The following is an 11,734-nucleotide window of genomic DNA, read 5'->3' as shown; positions in this document are numbered from 1 at the left end:
GAAAGCGTATCGATGTAGGGTCGTAGTCGTTCTCGTAGCCTCGGGAACATAATCCTTAACGAAAGAACAAAGACTCTTGAGGGCCAATGTAAACTTTTAAAAGAAAAAATGGCGAGAACAGAATGAAACTCGAAGGAGAGCAATTACCTGTATCGATTACCGATACGGTAATTATTATGATGAACTTTGGAAAAAATCATATTGTAACTCGTAGAAAAAAGAAGAAAAATAGAGAAAGAAAAGAAGAAAAAGAGAGAAAAGAAGAGAGAGAGAGAGAGAGAGAGAGAGAGAGAGAGAGAGAGAAAGGCAGAGAGGTACAGATATTATGAAGAAAAATTGGAACATTAATATTCCACGTTTCGGCTGATATAGAAGAACTCGAGACGTCTGCTTCGAATTCTCTACGACTATATTTAAAAGCTCTTCTTGCCGGTAAGAAGAAAGAGCCAGCAAATTGTCCTGCCCTCGAGGAAAGCGTAACCTCGTGTCTCCTTTTTAATAGCTGTCTAATAGTTTCCTCCGTTGGTAGTTGTGATAAAACGACTACTACGTTAAAAGAAGGAACTTACTGCAACGTCAAGAGTTTACGACTCGATTACTTATCGAAGAACGCTCGAATTCTCTTTAGTTATATGCACACATATATCATCTTATCGATTTCTTTTTATCTATTCCCCTCGTCGATCAATTTATTTTTCTGATTTATCACTCTATATTCTTTCTTATCCTAGACCTTAGTTCACTTCTCTCTCTCTCTCTCTCTCTCTCTCTCTCTCTCTCTCTCTCTCTCTGTCTCTGTCTCTCTCTTCTTTCTCTTTTTCTTCCATCTCTCTTTCTCTTCTTTTTCTTTTTCTTTCATCTCTCTTTCTCTTCTTTCTCTCTTCGTTTTCATATTATGAAATATTAGATTAACATATTATTCTTCACGCGCCGCTAGAGAAGAAAAATTTGTTCCTACTCTGTCGGCACGAGCTTTCTCGTTTAATTTATGTAACATTATACTAATGAAAAAGAATCGTTCGAAACGCTAGAAGCGTCTCATGGAAATACATATAACTTTACATGTACGTTATTCGTTAGATCTTCCCTCACGTGAACCGTGAAATTATATCTTCCCGACCGATAATAAGTTTGTAAAATTCATTCAATTTTCTATGAAAATCTCTCTCTTTCTTTCTGTTTGTCTAACAAAAAAGAAAAAGAAAATGAGAAAGTAATGCTCTCGGAACTTCCTTAATTTCCTATTTTCTCGTAGAAGCTCTTGAATATATTCTAACGAATTTGCCCTTCCGTTTCATGCGATATTTTAACGGAAAAATAGCCGCTATTTCGGCTGTAATTTCAGTTACCTACGAAGTTTCATTCTTCGAGGTTGGAAACATATCGGCTCTCAATGCGATAGGATATTCCATTAAAACCAAGTTCTTTCGCATTAATTAACTCCGACTCGTGAAAAACTTGATGGTGTATATGCGTGTATGTGTGTGCGTGTATGTGTGCGCGCGCGCGAGAGAGAGAGAGAGAGAGAGAGAGAGAGAGAGAGAGAGAGAGAGAAAGAAGGAGAGAGCATAATACTCGAGGCACAATACAACGTGCACTCGGAAGCTTGCGTTGCTCCATCTAACGCTGCCACCCCTTGTTCTCGTGCCGTCTACACTCTCATCCTCTCTTCTTCTTGTTCTCTTCTTCATTCTCCTCCTCCAAGCAAGCAATCTCATCCATGAGAAGTCTAGAACCGTCGTGCCGAAGCGGAGAAGGCCAGCGTTCCTCGCTATTTCTCTAAGCATCGCTTTTTCAGAAAGTGGAACCATCCATACTTGTGTTACAATAAATGTTGTGAATTCCTTGTAGCCGTTTCCGTGAAAGTGACTCGAAATATTTCCTTAAAAATTTCGACATTCCATAAATAGAATTGTGTTAATTACTAGTTTTCATTTTAATAACGAACGTTCACCCAATTTGTGTCTTTATCTAACATTTATAGAGATCATTTTTACAAAGATAAATACATTAAAGATTTATAGACGCTGATTGAAAATCTTTTCAGATTGAAAATATAACTAATATATAAATTCGGGCGAAAGTTTAAAGATAAAATACACGATTTATTTCTTTTAAATAGAAATTCATCGGTTAAGAAGAATTTCTTGGACAAAGAAAGGACACATCGTAATTTCACGAAGTAGATACTTATATCTTATATGGTGAGAAATCACGAAGTTTCGCAAAGGGTCAAAAGTCGAGTAGAAATTTCCACTTCGACACTTTCCGGTTTAAAGGGATGTTTGGGAAGCATGCTACGTCGGCGACTCTAAGCACGAGACGCAGATCCCGTACGTAAGTAACTCGGTTATGAGCCATCCATTACCTTGCTTAACTCCAAGCAGCGATCTCTCTTCTCTCTCCCGTGTTCTCTCTCTCTCTCTCTCTCTCTCTTTCTCTTTCATCGTTCCCTTTCTCTTGGCCCTATTCTCGGGTCTTCAACCCATAGCAAGCAAAACTGCGCCCAGCATAACTCCGAGAAGCCCTTAAGTGCACCGCCATGAAAGTGTCTCCGCGTATACTGTTTGCAGAGTTACTCCTTCCACAGTGTCAAAACGTCTTCTGTCCACTTCACTCTCTTCTCCTCTCCCATATCTGTGGAATCAACAAAGAGTACGACGTGTGGGTGCACGCATTACATATAAGTAGGTAGATGGATATACGACAAGAACAAAACTTTCCCCGATGTTTTTCTTTTGGTAAGAACTTGAGGCGTTTCCACGGCGAACTTCAGCAGCAAATAAGAGTAGATGTTTGCCCTTCGGTTTCTGTCATCCCTAGAGATTCCCTGATATCTGCCAGGACTATGAAGAGTACCCTTAAATCCTTGAACGTTTATCGGATTTAGTTTCGACGTTAGAACGACAGATATAAAGTCTACATGAGAAGAAAAAAATGATAGAGATAAAGATAAAATAAAAGTGAATAAAGTGGATTAATTCGTCGAATATTTCTTAAACGACACCCTTGTACGTTTTCTTTAGGTTAGAAGTGAAATGGAACGAAGACTTTGAAGCTTTCAAAGCTCTGGTCAAAAGGCAAACTGATAGTTATTTGATGACGTGACTCAGATTAATCGAGCGATAGTAAATTCTGTTGCCACTGTGCTATATAGAAAGAAAGAAAGAGACAAAGAGAGAAAGCGGGGACGTTAGAAAAGAAGAACAGTAGCGAGTGTATTCTCTTCTATGTGCCGTCATTAACACCAGCAATAGCTACCCTTGCTACTGGTCACTTTTCTTTCGATATCTACTTCGAAGAAGAAACTTCTATCGGGAAAAATCGAAAGACGCACGAACATTAACCAACTCCCTTTCCCCATACTTTCCAAGCTTCTTTCTAAGGTTCCTTCTTAGCCGGTCTTTGATTCTGGATTAATGGAAAACTACTACAGTTCGAAAGAAATCCGTTTCCTTATATTGGATTCTATGTGATTCAAATCTTTTTTATTTCTTTATATAAAAATAGCTGTTAACCCGTTAAATGCGATATTACGTATAATTCATTTCGAAATGCAATTCACTTAGGTGATGATGATGAGAGAAGGCAAGAGTAGAAAAGGTTATCGTGCTTTGTCGCGTGAAAGGCAAAAAGATCACGAACAGAGATTTATATATGTACATAAAGTGAAAAAGAGACAAAAGAAGAGAAAGAAGTGGGAGATACCAACCAAGTAATATATATCTATTCTTGTGGTGGACGATAAACGATTTTTTACCTCTTACCCTTTCTTCGTTTTTGCTGCTACAACGAAGAAACCTTCAGAGATACGGTGCGATATTCCAACGGAGTTCTCATCGGATAGAAGAAAGAAAGAAGTTAAAGGGAAAGAGACAACGGTAGATGGCTTCGGTTAGGAAGGTACGAAGAGATTGAGAGGAGGGGGAATCGCATATTCAATCGTGAACGAGGAGAAAAGAATGTCTTTTGTCGGCAGGCGCGCCATGTGCCTCCACGCTAGCGAATTGGCATTCCATTTGAGTAACGGCTCCTCCAGTTCCTATCTTTTTCTTTCGTGTCGAGACGTTCTGCCACATATCTATCTACCGGGTGTCTTTTTCTTCCGTTTCTTTTCGTTTCTCGATCTTGTTCGAGTTAGTCAAGAAATTCGTCACTGAAAGAAGAGAAGAGAATCTCTATTAAAATGTATTTCAAGTTATTTGAAATGATAATTAAAAAGAAAGAACATTGATACATTTAATAATAATAAAATAATTAAATATCTGATATTCAAATAGTTTTCAGTTCATTTTCTGATTAATTTATGTTGCATAGAACATTTTGAATACGATTTTTCTTAAACTTACAAATTACAGTAAGGATAAAAAGATTTGTAATAATCCAAGATACATTCAAGTCTTCCAATCGATTGTCGTACTTCAATTGGCTCGTCGATGTATCTGGAATTTATCAGTTAGCATACCTATCATGTCTACATAGTATATTTCGAATTACAGCGTGTGCCAATGCACCTTCTTTTTCTTTTTGTTTCGAACGCATTAGTCTTTTTTTCACAAAATATCCTTTTTCAATTCTTGTGAATTTCCACATTCAAAATACGAACATATTGATGAAATCATTCTGATAAAAAATCGACAAAAATACACACGAGAGACAATTAAATGCAAACGCTCGTCGAAACGAGTTCACAATGTGTTATTATAATGTTAATTCGTAATTATAAACGCGACTATAAATTTGAGACTAGCACGCATGCCGCCATCGCGTCTGTGTCTCTGCCGCGGACTAAATTCAATTTCGTGCACCGCATGCCGTTTATACCTCTTTCACTCTCTCTCTCTCTCTCTCTCTCTTTCTCTCTCTCTCTCTTTCTCTCTCTCTCTCTCTCTCTCTCTCTCTTTCTCTCTGTCTGTCTCTGTCTCTATCTCTGTCTATGTCTCTCTCTCTCTCTGTTTCTCTCTCACTCACTCTCTTTCTCTCTCTCTCTCTCTCTCTCTCGTAGTCGTCTTTTAATTAACTTTGAAGCTACGCTTCCTCCTCTCTTTACTTTTGTTTGTTTCACTATGTTCCTTCCTTTACACTTTCCAACTGCTTTTCATTAGTTGGAAAATATTTACGAGTGATTCTGTCAACGTAAAAAAAAGAAATAATCTATATGTTAAAGATATATAAAAGATTAAAATTCGCAATATTTGCAAAAATATCTTGGATTTCTATCCAAAACTTAATGTATTAAATAAAAACTTATGTTAGCGCGTATATTATAAACAAAAATGAAAGTTGGCTTTATTATGGACAAATTGATTTACTATTAAGATTAGTCAGTGATCATCGATCTGTGCAATTTGATGAGAACGTCGGAAATGTTCGTGTCGATCGAAGATGAGGGTAACTACGGAGCATTTACCATGTATGTCCACTGCTTAACGACCCTCGAAACGTGTCGCTGTCAAACAGGACTTGACCTCCGTCAAGTGGAAGCGTCATCGCGTAATGCTTGTAACCCGCTTGCATCGTACGAACACGCGCGTAAACTCAAGCCGTCTATGCGTTTGATGCGACAGAGATACGATAACTCCTTCCGATATTTATATATCTATATATCTATTTCTATTATTCTACCGAGAATATCGAGATTATCGAAAAAAACCGATAACGACTATGATAACTTGTTCTGTTTAATAAGATACAATGTACATGTGCTTTGAATATTTTTTCAATATAATGAAAAAAAAATATTGGATATCTTTAATAACAATTGAAATTCTTTTACACAATAACAAAAGATTTATCAGTATTATTTTATTTTCTAATCTGCATTTAACATTGCATGTTTTAATTATTTTTAATTCAATTATTATGCCGTGTTTACAAAATTACATAATCTGCTGTTTATAGTATAATATATACTTAGCAAGCATTAACCATTCGATATGAATTAAAAATTAATTTTATAATGAAGAAATAAAACAAAACTGTTTAAACATAAACCTTTTTATTATTATACAATTCTCTTTTATTTTATAGGACTGCCTTTCTCGGAGTACATTCGTAACTTACTCGATTGTGCATTGTAAACAAGCTCACTGAGAGTTAGAAAGCAGCTTTGATTATCTAGTAAAGTGCTGTATTTAAATTCTATTAAGCAACGAGAGAGAGAAAGAGAGAGAGAGAGAGAGAGAGAGAGAGAGAAACGGTGTTCATGTAAGTAACTCGGAGAACCGATAATATGTTCACGTTTTGTTTCGATATTTCAATGGTATTAAATTACAGAAACAGAATCGGCTTTAACCTATCGCGTTCAATTACAAACCATTCTCATTACGTTCGCGAAGAAGTTTCTCGCTAATCACATTTTGAAACTACTAATATAAGCCAACGAATTAGCGTGGTATAATACGTGCATATGTTGGCTGCTATTATCGTTCGATTGTAGAAGTTTAATTGGTTCAATAAGCGATCCTGAATCGACAGTTTTGAGACTTTTCGATAGCAATCCTACTCATTTCTTTGACTTTTAGAAAGAAGAGAGAATTTCAAATCGAACCGTATTCTGTGATATCGTAGTTGGATGAGCAAGAAAAGAGTATGCTAGTGAAGAAAAATAATTGAAAATAGAAATGAAACTCTTGGAATTGCATGAATAAATTCGTTTTAATTTATTGAAGTACGTGCTTTTTTTTAATTATATATTTCTCAGTATTCACGAATAAAATACTATACTTAATTGCTTTGTAACAAATTGTAGACAATTTTTAAAAATAATCTGTTTTGTATAATGATAATAAATTTGAATTTTATAGAAGAATGAAAAAAAAAAAAAAAAAAAAAGAAAAAGAAAAAACAATTGCTATAACGATCCATCCAGTTTACCTTGCCGAGCACGATTCCTCGGATTATCAGTTTTCCTATGCCAACGTGCTCTTTATTTCAGATTCTCTGAGATACGTGATATCGCGGCCGCTCTCCCATCCACATATAGCGTATATATATCGTAGCGCGATATTATTTTCGGGAACGTTATCTATCGTCACGCACGTCGGATTTATCGGAAAAATGTGCTCCGAACGAATCCTCCCGCCTTACCGTTACCGCTCGTTGCTTTAATCTCGACTCAACGTCAAATATTGATCGTCGAAGTAAAAGCAAAAGATGAAGAAGAAATTGAAAAGAAAAAAAAACTTGGTAATAATGAATCAATTAAACATTCGTTGTAAAAAGACGACGAATCTCAACGGCGACGTCCGACGAATATCTTTCAATTTTCCGAATGAAAATGGAAGAGAGAAATATTCTTCGATTTTTCCACGAAATTTATCAAGACGAGAGAATCTAGATTCTTCCACTCCATAATCTATGGAGAAGATATGAAAGTGAATTAGATAATAATCTACCATAGATTACTCTATATTCTACTGGATAACATTGATAGATAACATAGTCGCTTTTATCTCTCTTTATTTCGACCTCTTTCTCTCTCTCGTTTTCTCATTCATTCTTTGAAAATGAAAAAGATTTCAAGTATCTGAACAGGAATACTTAAAAATGTCGAAAATTTAGGAACTCCTATCAAGTTTTAAGTGCATTTCGTAATATCTTTGAATCCCGTCTTGTAATCGATATAATACAAAGTACATTCCTTCCATCTATTTTTCTCTCTCTCTCTCTCTCTTTCACTCTCTTATTTCTTTCTGGATGCATTTTGACCATCGTAGCTCATCCAATATTCTTTTCCTTATCTTAAAGAAATATATTGTTATTACAAAACGTGCTCTCTCTCTCTCTCTCTCTCTCTCTCTCTCTCTCTTTTCTTTCTATTAGCAACTTGAAAACGTATGCATTTATAATGCGGCCTCTTACAAGGACGAACAATGCTATCTCTGAGCAATATTCACGTCAAGGTAGGAGTGTCTCGTATTATCAAAGGAAGGAGAGTGATCGAGGATTCGTATTATTATTCGTAGCTTCAAGAGGAGCTCTGATATCTCCGGTTGCAGCGTCAAGATATTCGATGTCCTTCGAGTGTTCTTCGGGTGTCATTAGATAGAAGGAGGGATTAATAATAGCGATGCGCTTACGACGAGCTCGTAGTCGGAGCACGCATCCAAATCGGTGCCAAGTGGGTGTTGCGGTACAACTATGAAGCCGGAAGTGGACCCCGAGGCGAGCGTATCTCCGTTTTGTCGAGACAAGAAAGATCTCTTCCTATTCTCTCAGATCTGACTCTCTCTTCGTTTCAGTTTCTCAGTCCCTATCTATCCATTTCTCTTTCTCTCACTCTCTATTCCTCTCTTTGTATTTCTACTAACATAAGATCTACGGGCCAACAGATGCTGCCTTACCTTTGACTGATAATTTGTAGGAACAAATAATTTCATTTAATATCAATGAATTACAATTTGAAATACGATCATTCCGTATATACAACGAATCTATAGTCTTCTTTTTTTCTGTTCCTGTCTATCTCTTTTTTTTTTTTTTTTTTTAAAGAAAATAAAAAAGTAGTCTTATGATTTCATCTGTAAAATAGGTTGAAAATTCTCAATCACGATAAAAAGAATGCCTTGAGCTATCTCATTAACCTCCTCGTCGTTTTCTTTATCCTTCTTTACAAAAAGAACATATCCGTCTTTATCTTGGCTTGGTTATTGCATCGATAAAAGCACCCTCCTCTTCTTTCTCTTTTCATTTTCCTTTTCTATGTCTCGAAGAATATAGTTCTTCTCGGTCACCTTGTAATTTTCCTTGAAATATTATTTAAGATGAAAAATATTTTGTTATCGTTGTGAGAGTCTAGAAGACGTTGTATTAAAAGAATTTCTCGAAGGGAACAAGAGTGACACTGGGTTTCCTCTCGTTATAAGAATCGTTTTATTCGTTAGCTTTATACTCGTTTCTTTACTTTCTTCATTCATCCATCTCCCTTATTCCCTACGTACATTACTCCCGCAATGCAAGGAACCAAGATTGACTGTAATTGACCGTAATACTTTTTACTGCAGTCGATTATCGTATCGTACACTTGTTGCTACCAGTGCTGCTACTCTTTTACAGATACTCTTCTTTTTCTGTTTCTCTTTCTCTGACAGATGGCGTTGCAAACGAAAATCCAACGATAAAACTCCACGAACTCTTTACGGACCGTCGATCTTTTACTTTTTCAAACTTACATGTTTATGTGTAAATATACGTACGTAGAATACATGCATGAAAATGTAGTATCGGTAAAACGTACACGATAAACAAGAATAACGAGCGTTTAATGGTCCGAAGTACGGGATGGATGCATTTTAATCGCGAGAAACACGTATTTTTGTTAATTTATGCGTGTCCCGGGGATTATCACGAGCTGCTGTCTCGCTTTTCGACTTGGCTAATATTACTTAACGTGAATTTCACATTGGATGGAACAATTTTTCTGCTCTGTAATCTTTATCAGAAATGCTTGAGCCAAAGCAAATCGAATGACAAGCTTTGTTCTCTTTCTCTCTCTCTCTCTTTCAGTTATTTTCGTTCTCTTCTTTTCTTCCTCCCTTTATAGTTTCTCCAAGATTTTTACCGGCAAGTGAACTTACCACAGTCACGAGCTCTATCCCATTTGTCTACGTCCATGGAAAACAGGAATGGGATCTGGATAATTTCTTTCCCTTTAATTCTTCGAATTCTCAAGTAGTCCTTTTTATTCGTCCTACTTACTTCCATACCTTTTTCTATCCTTGTACTTTATCGTTACCTTTCGCAAGGTCGCTTTGTCTTTTCTTCGAATTATTTGTCTTTCTATTCTCTTTCGACTAAATTTTCCAACTACTTTTTCTATGGACTACGTTCACACGTTCACGGAAAGAATCTGGGTTGAAATGTCCATGTATGTAAATTTAACCGTTTTAATATGTTATTTGGTATCTCCATCGTGCCGGAAAATTTTCTTTTTTCTCCTTCGAGCGTACTCTCGAATTAAAGAAAAAAATACAGAAAAAAAAACAAAAACAAAAAAAAAACAAAATAAAAATTAAAAATAAAAATAATAATAATAAAAAGAGAGAAACGAAAGGGGAAATAAACCATAAAGGAAGACAGGAGGCAACATCGCGGCGCGAGAGTTATGAAATTATTCTGTCAGCGAGACCGAGTCCTTTGAGCAGATGTGCCCTGCCACTGAAAGCATTTTCTCACCGGGGATATATGGTTATCCATTTTGTTTGTGGCAAGAGCCATAGAGATATGGAGAAAAAATTGGTAAATTACCAGAGAGTGCTCATGCATTTCTTTTTTTTTTTTTTTTTTATTTCTTTCATAATATCTGATAGAAGAAAGGAGAGAAAATTTTTATGAGTGTAGATTGATTGATGTGACTTTGCCAAATCTCTTTAATCGGTTTTCCAAAATTAACCTTTGATCGTCCTACCGTAATTTGAAGAAAGTCGTCGTTATATAACTTTGCCACTGTCGAAAGTTAAGAAGAAATTTAACGTCGTTGTATAAAAATTGCCATTCGTTCGAAAGTGTCTCCGTGACAACGATTAACAACATACCTGTAATAGCCGCGAGTGTAAAATTTCATAACGGTGCGATCCATTAACAAATACGTAAAGAGGCCTCGCTCGTTTGAGCGTATTTATGGAGCTCGCGAAAATTTATCGTTCCTCGATACGCGATCAGAATCGGGCGCGCATAAAAGCTGGCTTAATGCATCTGCACGGCGTTGGAGGTACGCCGGTTAATTTATTACCCGCCGTTTGTCTCGTTAAGTCGATTTGTCGTCGTCGATTAGGAAAACAATCGCCGGCCAATTTCCTCGATCGACTGTGCTCACGCGGTCTTCCGAAAAATTCGCTTGCGAAAGCTGCAAATATATTTTCCGTTGGTTTCCTCCCTCATCGTGGAAATAAATATCGACAATCGTTCGGCTGAATTTTTATCAGTATTACATTTTTTACGGAGATAATAAACGATTGTGTTACGACATTCATTTAAAACATTTAAAAAATTTACAATCAATCGTGATCTTAATAAATTATATATAATTCGAAAGTTAGTACTTACTAAATATAAATTTTATATAAAATAGTTTTTCATTCGACATGAAACAAAAATTGAATTATAAAGAATTAGCAAATGAAATACAAAATACAAAAATAAAACGTTAAATTCGAACATCAATTTAATTCGAACATTAATAATTACATTATTAAGATGATCTTTCCTAATAAACGATTCTTTTTATATATATATTTTTTTATTCTTTTCACACGAGCAAGGCAAATGATAATAAGATGAGACGTTCTCATAGATTTGCTCAATAATTCATAATAGTGGAGGAACTGGCCGGGGTAAGATAGGTTATGGGCGATGACAGAAGGATATTAGTGCCAATTAACGTGGTCAGTAAATGCAGTTACACGAGGTAATGCACTCGGCAGAGAATGAACGGGGCAGGACGGAGAAGGGATTCAATGCGTTGTACTATTTCCACATAAATGATCTATAAATTTGCAAGATGTCAAGCGTGCAAATTATCGTGACTGGACCGGCCAAACGAATTTATGAGTTCCTCCTAAACGTTGATTGTCCTTCGTTGACCGAAAGTTAGCTTTTCCTTAAGGAAACTTGTAAACTATCTTTAAACTGTTGTTTTCGATAGATAACAACAAATGAAAATTAAAATCGAAAAACCATAATCATTTATCTATCTAATGTAAAGGATTTAATTGATTTCTTAGCAATCGTTTCA

The 11,734-nt window shown here is 36.0% G+C and overlaps 1 long non-coding RNA gene across 8 annotated transcripts; it reads right to left on the bottom strand.

Moving 5' to 3' along the window:
- Nucleotides 1-780: 780 nt before the first annotated feature.
- On the bottom strand, nucleotides 781-7,279 carry LOC124946447. Of its 8 annotated transcripts, none has more exons than XR_007100069.1 (4): nucleotides 4,466-4,849; nucleotides 3,761-4,156; nucleotides 2,369-2,919; nucleotides 781-1,882 (listed from the first exon to the last, which is right to left on the bottom strand). It is a non-coding gene; the product is annotated as an uncharacterized LOC124946447 (long non-coding RNA). The 8 variants fall into 8 exon arrangements; XR_007100068.1 differs by lacking the exons at nucleotides 781-1,882; nucleotides 4,466-4,849 and adding exons at nucleotides 4,350-4,442; nucleotides 5,411-5,568 and having other exon boundaries at nucleotides 1,903-2,919; XR_007100067.1 differs by lacking the exon at nucleotides 781-1,882 and adding an exon at nucleotides 4,350-4,442 and having other exon boundaries at nucleotides 1,903-2,919; nucleotides 4,515-4,854.
- Nucleotides 7,280-11,734: the final 4,455 nt, after the last annotated feature.

Source organism: Vespa velutina, chromosome 2 (genome assembly GCF_912470025.1).
Source record: "Vespa velutina chromosome 2, iVesVel2.1, whole genome shotgun sequence".
Lineage (NCBI taxonomy): Eukaryota > Metazoa > Arthropoda > Insecta > Hymenoptera > Vespidae > Vespa > Vespa velutina.
This window is presented reverse-complemented; position numbering and strand designations above follow the sequence as displayed.